General features: G+C 40.6%; 1 protein-coding gene across 1 annotated transcript in view; it reads right to left on the bottom strand.

Annotated features, from left to right (window-relative positions):
* LOC122446562 (cytochrome P450 2C31-like) overlaps positions 1-11,814 on the bottom strand; it is a 142,606-nt gene that overhangs the window by 114,373 nt on the left and 16,419 nt on the right. The window lies entirely within an intron of this gene.

Raw genomic sequence — 11,814 nt, 5'->3', positions numbered from 1 at the left:
CAGCACTGTTTATAATAGCCAGGACATGGAAGCAACCTAGATGCCCATCAGCAGATGAATGGATAAGGAAGCTGTGGTACATATACACCATGGAATATTACTCAGCCATTAAAAAGAATTCATTTGAATCAGTCCTAATGAGATGGATGAAACTGGAGCCCATTATACAGAGTGAAGAAAGCCAGAAAGATAAAGAACATTACAGCATACTAACACATATATATGGAATTTAGAAAGATGGTAACGATAACCCTATATGCAAAACTGAAAAAGAGACATAGAAATACAGAACAGACTTTTGAACTCTGTGGGAGAAGGTGAGGGTGGGATGTTTCAAAAGAACAGCATGTATACTATCTATGGTGAAACAGATCACCAGCCCAGGTGGGATGCATGAGACAAGTGCTCTGGCCTGGTGCACTGGGAAGACCCAGAGGAATTGGGTGGAGAGGGAGGTGGGAGGGGGGATCGGGATGGGGAATACGTGTAAATCTATGGCTTATTCATATCAATGTATGACAAAACCCACTGAAATACTGTGAAGTAATTAGCCTCCAAATAATAAAAAAAAAATAAATTAAAAAAAAAAAAAAAGAACTGCCATATGACCCAGCAATCCCACTTCTGGGCATACACACTGAGGAAACCAGATCTGAAAGAGACACGTGCACCCCAATGTTCATCACAGCACTGTTTATAATAGCCAGGACATGGAAGCAACCTAGATGCCCATCAGCAGATGAATGGATAAGGAAGCTAAGGTACATATACACCATGGAATATTACTCAGCCGTTTAAAGTATTCATTTGAATCAGTTCTAATGAGATGGATGAAACTGGAGCCCATTATACAGAGTGAAGTAAGCCAGAAAGATAAATAACATTACAGCATACTAACACATATATATGGAATTTAGAAAGATGGTAATGATAACACTATATGCAAAATGGAAAAAGAGACACAGAAGTACAGAACAGACTTTTGAACTCTGTGGGAGAAGATGAGGGTGGGATGTTTCAAAAGAACAGCATGTATATTATCTATAGTGAAACAGATCACCAGCCCAGGTGGGATGCATGAGACAAGTGCTCGGGCCTGGTGCACTGGGAAGACCCAGAGGAATCGGTGGAGAGGGAGGTGGGAGGGGGGATCGGGATGGGGAATAAGTGTAAATCTATGGCTGATTCATATCAATGTATGACAAAACCCACTGAAATGTTGTGAAGTAATTAGCCTCCAACTAATAAAAATAAAAAAGAAAGAAAGAAAGTCTTACCCAGTACAAAAAAAAAAACTATATATGACAAACCCACAGCAAACATTATCCTCCATGGTGAAAAATTGAAAGCATTTCCCTTAAAGTCAGGAACAAGACAAGGGTGCCCACTCTCACCACTACTATTCAACATAGTTTTGGAAGTCTTGGACACAGCAATCAGAGCAGAAAAAGAAATAAAAGGAATCCAGATTGGAGCAGAAGTAAAACTCTCACTGTTTGCAGATGACATGATCCTCTACCTTGAAAACCCTAAAGACTCTACCAGAAAATTACTAGAGCTAATCAATGAATATAGTAAATTTGCAGGATATAAAATCAACACACAGAAATCCCTTGCACTCCTATACACTAGCAATGAGAAAACAGAAAGAGAAATTAAGGAAAAAATACCATTCACCATTGCAACAAAAAGAATAAAATACTTAGGAGTATATCTACCTAAAGAAACAAAAGACCCATATAGAAAACTATAAAACACTGGTGTAAGAAATCAAAGAGGACACAAATGGATGGAGAAACATACCATGTTCATGGATTGGAAGAATCAATATTGTCAAAATGGCTATTCTACCCAAAGCAATCTATAGATTCAATGCAATCCCTATCAAGCTACCAACGGTATTTTTCACAGAACTAGAACAAATAATTTCACAATTTGTATGAAAATACAAAAAAACTCGAATAGCCAAAGTAATCTTGAGAAAGAAGAATGGAACTGGAGGCATCAACCTGCCTGACTTCAGACTCTACTACAAAGCCACAGTCATCAAGACAGTATGGTACTGGCACAAAGACAGAAATATAGACCAATGGAACAGAATAGAAAGCCCAGAGATAAATCCACAAACCTATGGACACCTTATCTTTGACAAAGGAGGCAAGGATATACAATGGAAAAAAGACAACCTCTTTAACAAGTGGTGCTGGGAAAACTGGTCAACCACTTGTAAAAGAATGAAACTAGAACACTTTCTAACACCATACACAAAAATAAACTCAAAATGGATTAAAGATCTAAATGTAAGACCAGAAACTATAAAACTCCTAGAGGAGAACATAGGCAAAACACTCTCCGACATAAATCACAGCAAGATCCTCTATGACCCACCTCCCAGAATATTGGAAATAAAAGCAAAACTAAACAAATGGGATCTAATGAAACTTAAAAGCTTTTGCACTACAAAGGAAACTATAAGTAAGGTGAAAAGACAGCCATCAGATTGGGAGAAAATAATAGCAAATGAAGAAACAGACAAAGGATTAATCTCAAAAATATACAAGCAACTCCTGCAGCTCAATTCCAGAAAAATAAATGACCCAATCAAAAAATGAGCCAAAGAACTAAACAGACATTTCTCCAAAGAAGACATACAGATGGCTAACAAACACATGAAAAGATGCTCAACATCACTCATTATCAGAGAAATGCAAATCAAAACCACAATGAGGTACCATTACACGCCAGTCAGGATGGCTGCTATCCAAAAGTCTACAAGCAATAAATGCTGGAGAGGGTGTGGAGAAAAGGGAACCCTCTTACACTGTTGGTGGGAATGCAAACTAGTACAGCCGCTATGGAAAACAGTGTGGAGATTCCTTAAAAAACTGGAAATGGAACTGCCATATGACCCAGCAATCCCACTTCTGGGCATACACACTGAGGAAACCAGATCTGAAAGAGACACGTGCACCCCAATGTTCATCGCAGCACTGTTTATAATAGCCAGGACATGGAAGCAACCTAGATGCCCATCAGCAGATGAATGGATAAGGAAGCTGTGGTACATATACACCATGGAATATTACTCAGCCATTAAAAAGAATTCATTTGAACCAGTCCTAATGAGATGGATGAAACTGGAGCCCATTATACAGAGTGAAGTAAGCCAGAAAGATAAAGAACATTACAGCATACTAACACATATATATGGAATTTAGAAAGATGGTAACGATAACCCTATATGCAAAACAGAAAAAGAGACACAGAAATACAGAACAGACTTTTGAACTCTGTGGGAGAAGGTGAGGGTGGGATGTTTCAAAAGAACAGCATGTATACTATCTATGGTGAAACAGATCACCAGCCCAGGTGGGATGCATGAGACAAGTGCTCGGGCCTGGTGCACTGGGAAGACCCAGAGGAATCGGTGGAGAGGGAGGTGGGAGGGGGGATCGGGATGGGGAATAAGTGTAAATCTATGGCTGATTCATATCAATGTATGACAAAACCCACTGAAATGTTGTGAAGTAATTAGCCTCCAACTAATAAAAAAATTAAAAAAAAAAAAAAGATTCAATGCACTCCCTATCAAGCTACCAACAGTATTTTTCACAGAGCTAGAACAAATAATTTCACAATTTGTATGGAAATACAAAAAACCTCGAATAGCCAAAGTAATCTTGAGAAAGAAGAATGGAACTGGAGGAATCAACTTCAGGCTCTACTACAAAGCCACAGACATCAAGACAGTATGGTACTGGCACAAAGACAGAAATATAGATCAGTGGAACAAAATAGAAAACCCAGAGATAAATCCACACACCTATGGACACCTTATCTTTGACAAAGGAGGCAAGAATATACAATGGAGAAAAGACAATCTCTTTAACAAGTGGTGCTGGCGAAACTGGTCAACCACTTGTAAAAGATTGAAATTAGAACACTTTCTAACACCATACACAAAAATAAACTCAAAATGGATTAAAGTCCTAAATGTAAGACCAGAAACTAAAACTCCTAGAGGAGAACAGAGGCAAAACACTCTTCGACATAAATCAAAGCAGGATCCTCTATGACCCACCTCCCAGAATATTGGAAATAAAAACAAAAACAAACAAATGGGGCCTAATTAAAATTAAAAGCTTTTGCACCTATAAGCAAGGTGAAAAGACAGCCTTCAGAATGGGAAAAAATAATAGCAAATGAAGCAACTGACAAAAAATTATCTCAAAAATATACAAGCAGTTTCTGCAGCTCAATTCCAAAACAATAAACGACCCAATCAAAAAATGGGCCAAAGAACTAAATAGACATTTCTCCAAAGAAGACATACAAATGGCTAACAAACACATGAAAAGGTGCTCAACATCACTCGTTATCAGAGAAATGCAAATCAAAACCACAATGAGGTACCATTTCATGCCAGTCAGAATGGCTACAAGCAATAAATGTTGGAGAGGGTATGGAGAAAAGGGAACCTTCTTACGCTGATGGTGGGAATGCAAACTAGTACAGCCACTATGGAGAACAGTGTGGAGATTCCTTAAAAAACAGGAACTAGAACTGCCATATGACCCAGCAATCCCACTCCTGGGCATACACACCAAGGAAACCAGATCTGAAAGAGACACGTGCACCCCAATGTTCATCGCAGCACTGTTTATAATAGCCAAAACATGGAAGCAACTTAGATGTCCATCGGCAGACGAATGGGTAAGAAAGCTGTGGTACATATACACAATGGAGTATTACTCAGCCATTAAAAAGAATACATTTGAATCAGTTCTAATGAGGTGGATGAAACTGGAGGCTATTATTCAGAGCGAAGTAAGCCAGAAAGAAAAACACCAATACAGTAATAAAGGATATATATGGAATTTAGAAAGATGGTAATGATAACCCTGTATGCGAGACAGCAAAAGAGACACAGATGTATAGAACAGTCTTTTGGACTCTGTGGGAGAGGGCGAGGGTGGGATGATTTGGGAGAATGGCTTTGAAACATGTATATTATCATATGTGAAATGAATCGCCAGTCCAAGTTTGATGCATGATACAGGGTGCTGGGGGCTGGTGCACTGGGATGACCCAGAGGGATGGGGTGGGGAAGGAGGTAGGAGTGGGGTTCAGGATGGGGAACACATGTACATCCATGGCAGATTCATGTCAATGTGTGGCAAAACCACTACAATATTATAAAGTAATTAGCCTCCAATTAAAATAAATAAATTTATATTAAAGAAAGAAAGTGAAAGAGGAAAGTGAAAAAGCATATTAAAACTCAACATTCAAAAAACAAAGATCATGGCATCCGGTCCCATCACTTCATGGCGAATAGATGGGGAAGCAATGGAAACAGTGGCAGACTTTATTTTGGGGGGCTCTAAAATCACTGCAGATGGTGACTGCAGCCATGAAATTAAAAGACACTTGCTCCTTGGAAGAAAAACTATGCCCAACCTAGACAGCATATTAAAAGCAGAGACATTATTTGCTGACAAAGATCAATCCAGTCAAAGCTATGGTTTTTCCAGTAGTCGTGTATGGAAGTGAGAGTTGGAAAAAAAAAAAAAAGCTGAGCATCAAAGAATTGATGCTTTTGAACTGTGGCATTGGAGAAGACTCTTGAGAGTCCCTTGGACAGCGAGGAGATCCAACCAGTCCATCCTAAAGGAGATCAGTCCTGGATGTTCATTGGAAGGACTGATGTTGAAGCTGAAACTCCAATAATTTGGCCACTTGATACGAAGAGCTGACTCATTTGAAAAGATCCTGATGCTGAGAAAGATTGAGGGCAGGGGGAGAAGGGGATGACAGAGGATGAGATGGTTGGATGGCATCACCGACTCAATGGACATGAGTTTGAGTAAACTCCAGGAGTTGGTGATGGACGGAGAGCTTGCATGCTGCAGTCCATGGGGTAGCAAAGTGTCGGACATGACTGAGAGACTGAACTGAACTGAACTGAATCTTTTCTATTGTCCTTTTAGTCTCTATTGTTTATTTAGTCTCTGATCTTTATTATTTCCTTCCTTCTGCTAACTTTGGGCTGTGTTTGTTCTTTCTCTAGTTTATTGTGTGTGTGTGTGTGTGTGTGTGTGTGTGTAGCAGTTTTATTAAAGTAAGAAAAGGGACAGAGAAAGCTTCTGACATAGACATCAGAAGGGGGGCAGAGAATGCCCCCCTCACTAGTCTAAGCAGGGGAGTTACGTGCTTTTTTAATTAGTTATTATGATAAGTCAAAAGAATGTCTCAAGGTTGTAAAAATCTTACTAGATCCACTCCCATAATTTACGTTTTAAGATAACAGGATTAGCCGGAAGGTTTTCAGAAGGAGAAACTGTCCTCAAGCAGTATATACTGTTGTTATATAATCCTTGGTACAGAGTTTAAACTGAGTTGTTTGTTGTGTAATCATCAGTTCTGGGCTTAAAGAAAAAAATGTTTTATGTGACTAAGACTAAAGAATGTGGGGGGGGGGGGGGGATGTTTGTCTTGTTCTCCTCCTTGAGAATTCCAGACCCCTATCTCCACTTCATGAGCCCCAGACCCCTTTCTCCTTCCCAGGGACCCCGAACTTCTTATCAACCTGCCTAGGAATTGAATCATTCCCCCTTTTTCTTTTAGGAGAATTATGTTGCCAAGGGAAAGGGCATCATTTTCATTCCATAACTACTTCCTGCTGTTGAGGGGCGTCATCTCTAATTTACTGAGGCAACATCTTCTCCTAACCCTCATATTGAGGGTCTCTGATCCAAGGGACCCAAGTAATAGTTGGAGGAGGCTGTGGCACTCGTAGGAGCCTGGTCAACCATTTGTAACCTAAAAGCTTTCAGACGGTTAGAAACAAACTCCATTATACAGTTACAGGTGTAAGTCAAAATAGTCATTAAATTAAGTTAAAACATAATCAAAATTAAAAATACATTATGTCCATAGTTACATCAGTCCATCTTAGGATTGCTAGTAGTCATCAGATCAAGAAGAGGCGTCACATACGATTGTTGTGGTGAAGAGTTGAAGAAAGTCCTTTCCTTGAAGTAGAGAAACACAAACGGGAAGCCTTCAATTGATGAGGAGATTGAAAAGCTGAAAGCTGAGTCACATGGTTAATTCTAAGGCTTCAGGGTCTATAACAATGTCTGTGTGTAAGAAGGGTCTTCCATAGATACATTCAAAGGGGAACAGTCCTTCCTTTTTAGGGGCAGTTCGAGCCTTCATTAAAGCTACAGGTAAACTTTAAACCAACCGTCTTATATTTCCTCAGTTAGCTTACACGAATGCCTCTTAAAAACGTCATTAGCCTTTTCAACTTTTTCTGAAGATTGGGGTCTCCAGGAACTCTGTAAGTGATATTCTATTCCAAGAGTTTTCGACAACCCTTGAGTTACAGCAACTTTAAAGACAGAGCCATTGTTGCTCTGACTTTTAAGTTTAAGATCTCACTTACATCATGAGAAGTCAGTACAGTAAGATTTTGCCCATTAGTCAATTTACAAGCTTTAGACATTAGCAAAACAATAGTAGCAATTACCTTTAAGGAATGTGGCGATAGTCTTTTTTTTAACTAACGAACAAACTAAACTCTAATCCTGTAGGCAAGATCAAATCGGGAGCCTGCAAGAGAGCAGTTTGAAGAGCCTTAAAAGACTTTTGAATCTCTGGGGACCTAACCAGCTTGTCAGTTTGGGCCTGCTGAGTCTCAGTTATAAGTTTATATAAAGGCCAGGCAAGTTCCCCATAACCCACAATCCAAATGTGGCAGTAGCCTGTAATGCCCCAAAATCCTCTCAATTATCTTAAAGTCATATTTGGCTTGTTAAGGAATTTCAGACAATAAAGTATAAGGATTAGGCACTTACTGTTTGTATATCTTGAATTAGTCTCCATTTATCATTTGACATTTTTACATCCAAAATAGGATTGTTGCATGGACTATTACAGGGAATTAATAGCCCTTGTTCCTATAAATCTTCAATGATGTGTTTTAACCCTTCTTTAACCTCGAGTTTTAGTGGGTGCTGCTTTTGATGAAAGCAGGTGAAAATAGGTGAGGGTCTTTGAGCTTGATAATGACAGGAACAGCATTTTGTGTTCAACTCACAGTTTTTCCATCAGCCTACACTTTAGGATTTGCATTTTGTTCAATTAATGGGAGAGAAAGAGCAGGCTCCATATTCAAGAAAACAGAGACCTAGACCTTGTTCAGTATATCCCTCCCCAGAAGGGGTGAGGGAGACTCTAGCACAATTAGAAATTTGAGAAAATAGCACAGAATTCTAGTTGCAGTTTAAAGGACAAATGAGATAATAACGTTTAGCTCATCCAGACAGTCCCATATCGTAGTGGATCAGGAGGAAAGAGGACCAGGGGCTTCAGTGAGTACAGAGAAAGTTGCCCCAGTGTCCAAAAGAAATTTACAGGTTGGCCCCTTGCAGTTATTAATACCCAGGGTTCCTCAGGTGTAATTAAGATGAGAGCTTGTATGGGGACCCCCGGGCAGCTTCAGTCCCATTGTCTTGAGAGTCCAACCCCTGGGGCCTACACTTCGGAGGGCAGTCTAATCTCCAGTATGGTCCTTTGCCACTGGACATGGAGCTGTGGGCAGCTTAGATGCCTCAGGCCAATCCCATTTGAGATACCCCTCCTTTCCATAGTAATAACAAGTCCATCCCTTTCACCTGAGTCCCTCTGGGCATTTTTCCTCAGGCTGTTTCAGAGTGGATCTAACAGCCATGCTGGGGTTCAGTCTTTTGCCTGGTTCTTTTTTGCCTCTTATTTTTCTTCCTTATATTCTCCACCATAATATACTGTCTGAGACAGCTGCAACAGTTTTTCTAAAGACTGATTTGGTCCGAAAGTCTGTTTTTGTAACTTACAGCAGATATCTGGAGCCGATTGAGTAAGAAAACTATCTTTTAAGATCATTTCTCCCTCTGTAATTTCGAGATCAACGTCAGTAAACTTGCGGAGAGCCCCCTTTAGTGTAGCTAGGAATTTACCAGTTTTCTTCTCTCCCTGTTCTGTCTCAGTCAACTTAACATAGTCTAAAGTCTTTGTGCTCCCTTGAGTCCTTCAAGAATACATCCAGCAAAGTGGCTCTGTTATTGGAACCGTTTGGCCCCCAGTAGGAAGGAGGGCTATTTCACGTTCCCTCTTTCCCCTTGCCTTCAAGCCATTCATCTCCAAAAGTAGTAGCTTCCCCCAAAACTCAAGTTTCTGAATCAGGAGCCAGTGTCTGTCCCTAGACATACATTACATCTTTCCGAGTAAGGTCATAAAGTAAAGTTAGCCCCATAAAGCCTTCTATGTACTTTTTGGATCCTCTAAATAGTCTCGACCACAATTGGGACTGTTTGAATTTCTACTGAGACTGAGGCAATCCCTCCTGGAAGGGTACCCTGATTCTCAGCCTGTTCAGTTGGGAGCCCCAGATACAGGGGCACAGTAAGAGAACAGGAGGCAGCTGAAGGCTTCACACCCAAATCTGCACCCTTAGGACATAAGTCAGGCATGTCTTGCAGAGAGATAAAGAGCAACACATATGGCACTTCTACCCATTTCTTTTGTTTTCTACAGAACTGGTCTAGTTGTAAAATGGTATCATAATTGAGAGACACTTCAACCGGCCAGTGTTCCCCATTTTCCGAAGGATACTGTGGCCATTCAGTATCACAGAAGATCAGGCATGTATTTTTTAAACTCTGGGGATCAAACTTGTCCCAATTTTTTTAAATACATTTTAAAGGAGTGGTTCTGAAACTGTTAGCTCCAATATGTAAGAGAGAAAAAAGCAGCATCCACAGCCATGGCTTCTTTCCACCAGAGGCATCCCTCCCTGCTGTAGATGGGCGTGCAAACAGAGTTTCCATTGAAGCGTTCCTTCCCTGGTCAGACTTAGTTTGTCCCTTACTGACACAGGCATCTTACTCATTCCTCCCAGTTCTACCACCAAGGTGGGGTGGAGATGCACCAGGGATAGACCTGATGGCATCCCAGATTGATTTCTAGTTCCTTATCACCAAGACCTTTGCGTGATTTGCCAGAATAGTTTCCCACGATGTTTCCCAAGCTAGGACTACTAGAGGAAGCATCCATCTTACGTGTGCCCATGTACATTCTTGAGTACAGTCCTGACTGCAGTAGAAGTGGTGAGTCATAAAGGGATGAATAAAAACCAGATGTTCCTTCTGAGTGTCACCACGCCAGTATATGTGATAGCAAAAGAGGTGGTAGAGGGCTGGCCAGTGAGGAAAAAGTGATTTTTGTCCTCAAGCTACTAGGTCCAATCCTTCCAGTTCCTTTCCACAGATTCCACAAAAGGAATACCTAGGGAGTTGAGACAGAAGCCATTGGAGAGCTTTCTCTGGTCTGCTAACAGCTAGCACTACCAAAGGAAGAAACCCATTGCACTTCCAATCTGAACAGATCCTGCAATTCCCAATCAATGTCCTCAAAAACCTCATGGTCACCAGCAGTGCTTTTATCCACATAGATAAGAGGCACAACCATGACAAAGACTCACTTTTAGGACTCTGGGCCCTGAGGCAGCCAGTCAAGAGAGTGACCTCTAGCCTGAGAGACATTCCTGGATCTAGAGCTCCACCTCTCTCCTAAACAAGCTCTTGTAACTTATGGCTCCTATCAAGGCTAGGGGCTTCCATACTTGGGGTCTAAGTAAAAGTACATTGTATCGGCATGAATCACAATTCCCTTGAAAGTCTATGATCCGACAGATTAGGTTAGTAGTTCTAATTCCCCATGCAGTTACAGAATGGTCAAAGAGACCAGAAAAAATTGATTGAGAAAGGAAAGCTCAGTCCACACGCTTTGCGCATTTCTGGCCACTCCCTTCGCAAGGATGTTGAGAGCCTCTTGGCATGGCAGGTCGGCATAAACTCCCAACAGGCTCCCCTTTTGGGGGCTGCCTTCAGTCATTATGAGGCACCTCGAAACCACAGAGCAGAGCTCATCACTTGCTTCATGCAGGGCGCGTCATTCATTCACACAAAAACACTATAGAGGTAGCAGAAAATGTGTATACTGAGAAAGCAGAGAGGCTAGAGCTCTTGAGTGTTCTTACCTTGTCCTGAAAATCCCAGATGAGCCCCCAAGATGATAGCTTACGGTGAACGGTGTCAGATTCGTGATCTCTGAAGAAGATTTAACTTTGGGACGAGGGACCAAACTTGATCACTCAAGAGCTTTTATGTAGCAGTTGTATTAAAGAAAGAAAGGGGACAGAAAAACCTTCTGACAAAGACATCAGAAGGAGGACAGAGAGTGCCCACTCTTTTTCTAGTTTTATGCATAAGTTTAGATTGTTTACTTGGTATTTTCCTGGTTTCCTGAGGTAGACCTGTTTCACTTTAAACTTCCCTCTTAGAACTGCTTCTGTGAGTCTCATAGATTTTGGAATGTTGTGTTTCCATTTTCATTTCTCTCAAGGTATTTTGATTTCCTCTTTGATGCATTGTTATTTAGTAGCATCTTATTCAGCTCCTATGTGTTTGTATTTTTTCCAGTTTTTTTCTTGTAACTGATTTCTAGTTTCATACCATTGTGGTCAAAAAGATGCACAATATAATTTCAATCTCTTGAATTTACTGACACTTGTTTTGTAACAGCATATGATCTATCTTGGAAAATGTTTCATGTGTACTTGAAAAGAATGTGTATTCTGCTGCATTTGGATGGAATGTTTTATATAAATCTATTAAGTCCATCTTGTCTAATGTGTTGCTTAAGGACAATGTTTCCTTATTAATTTAGTTTGGCTGTTCTGTCCATGGGGTTGCATAGAATCAGACACGA

The sequence above is a fragment of the Cervus canadensis genome, chromosome 8, assembly GCF_019320065.1.
Source record: "Cervus canadensis isolate Bull #8, Minnesota chromosome 8, ASM1932006v1, whole genome shotgun sequence".
Taxonomy (NCBI): Eukaryota; Metazoa; Chordata; class Mammalia; order Artiodactyla; family Cervidae; genus Cervus; species Cervus canadensis.
Note: the sequence above shows the minus strand (reverse complement) of the source record. Positions and strands in the feature narration are given on the sequence as shown.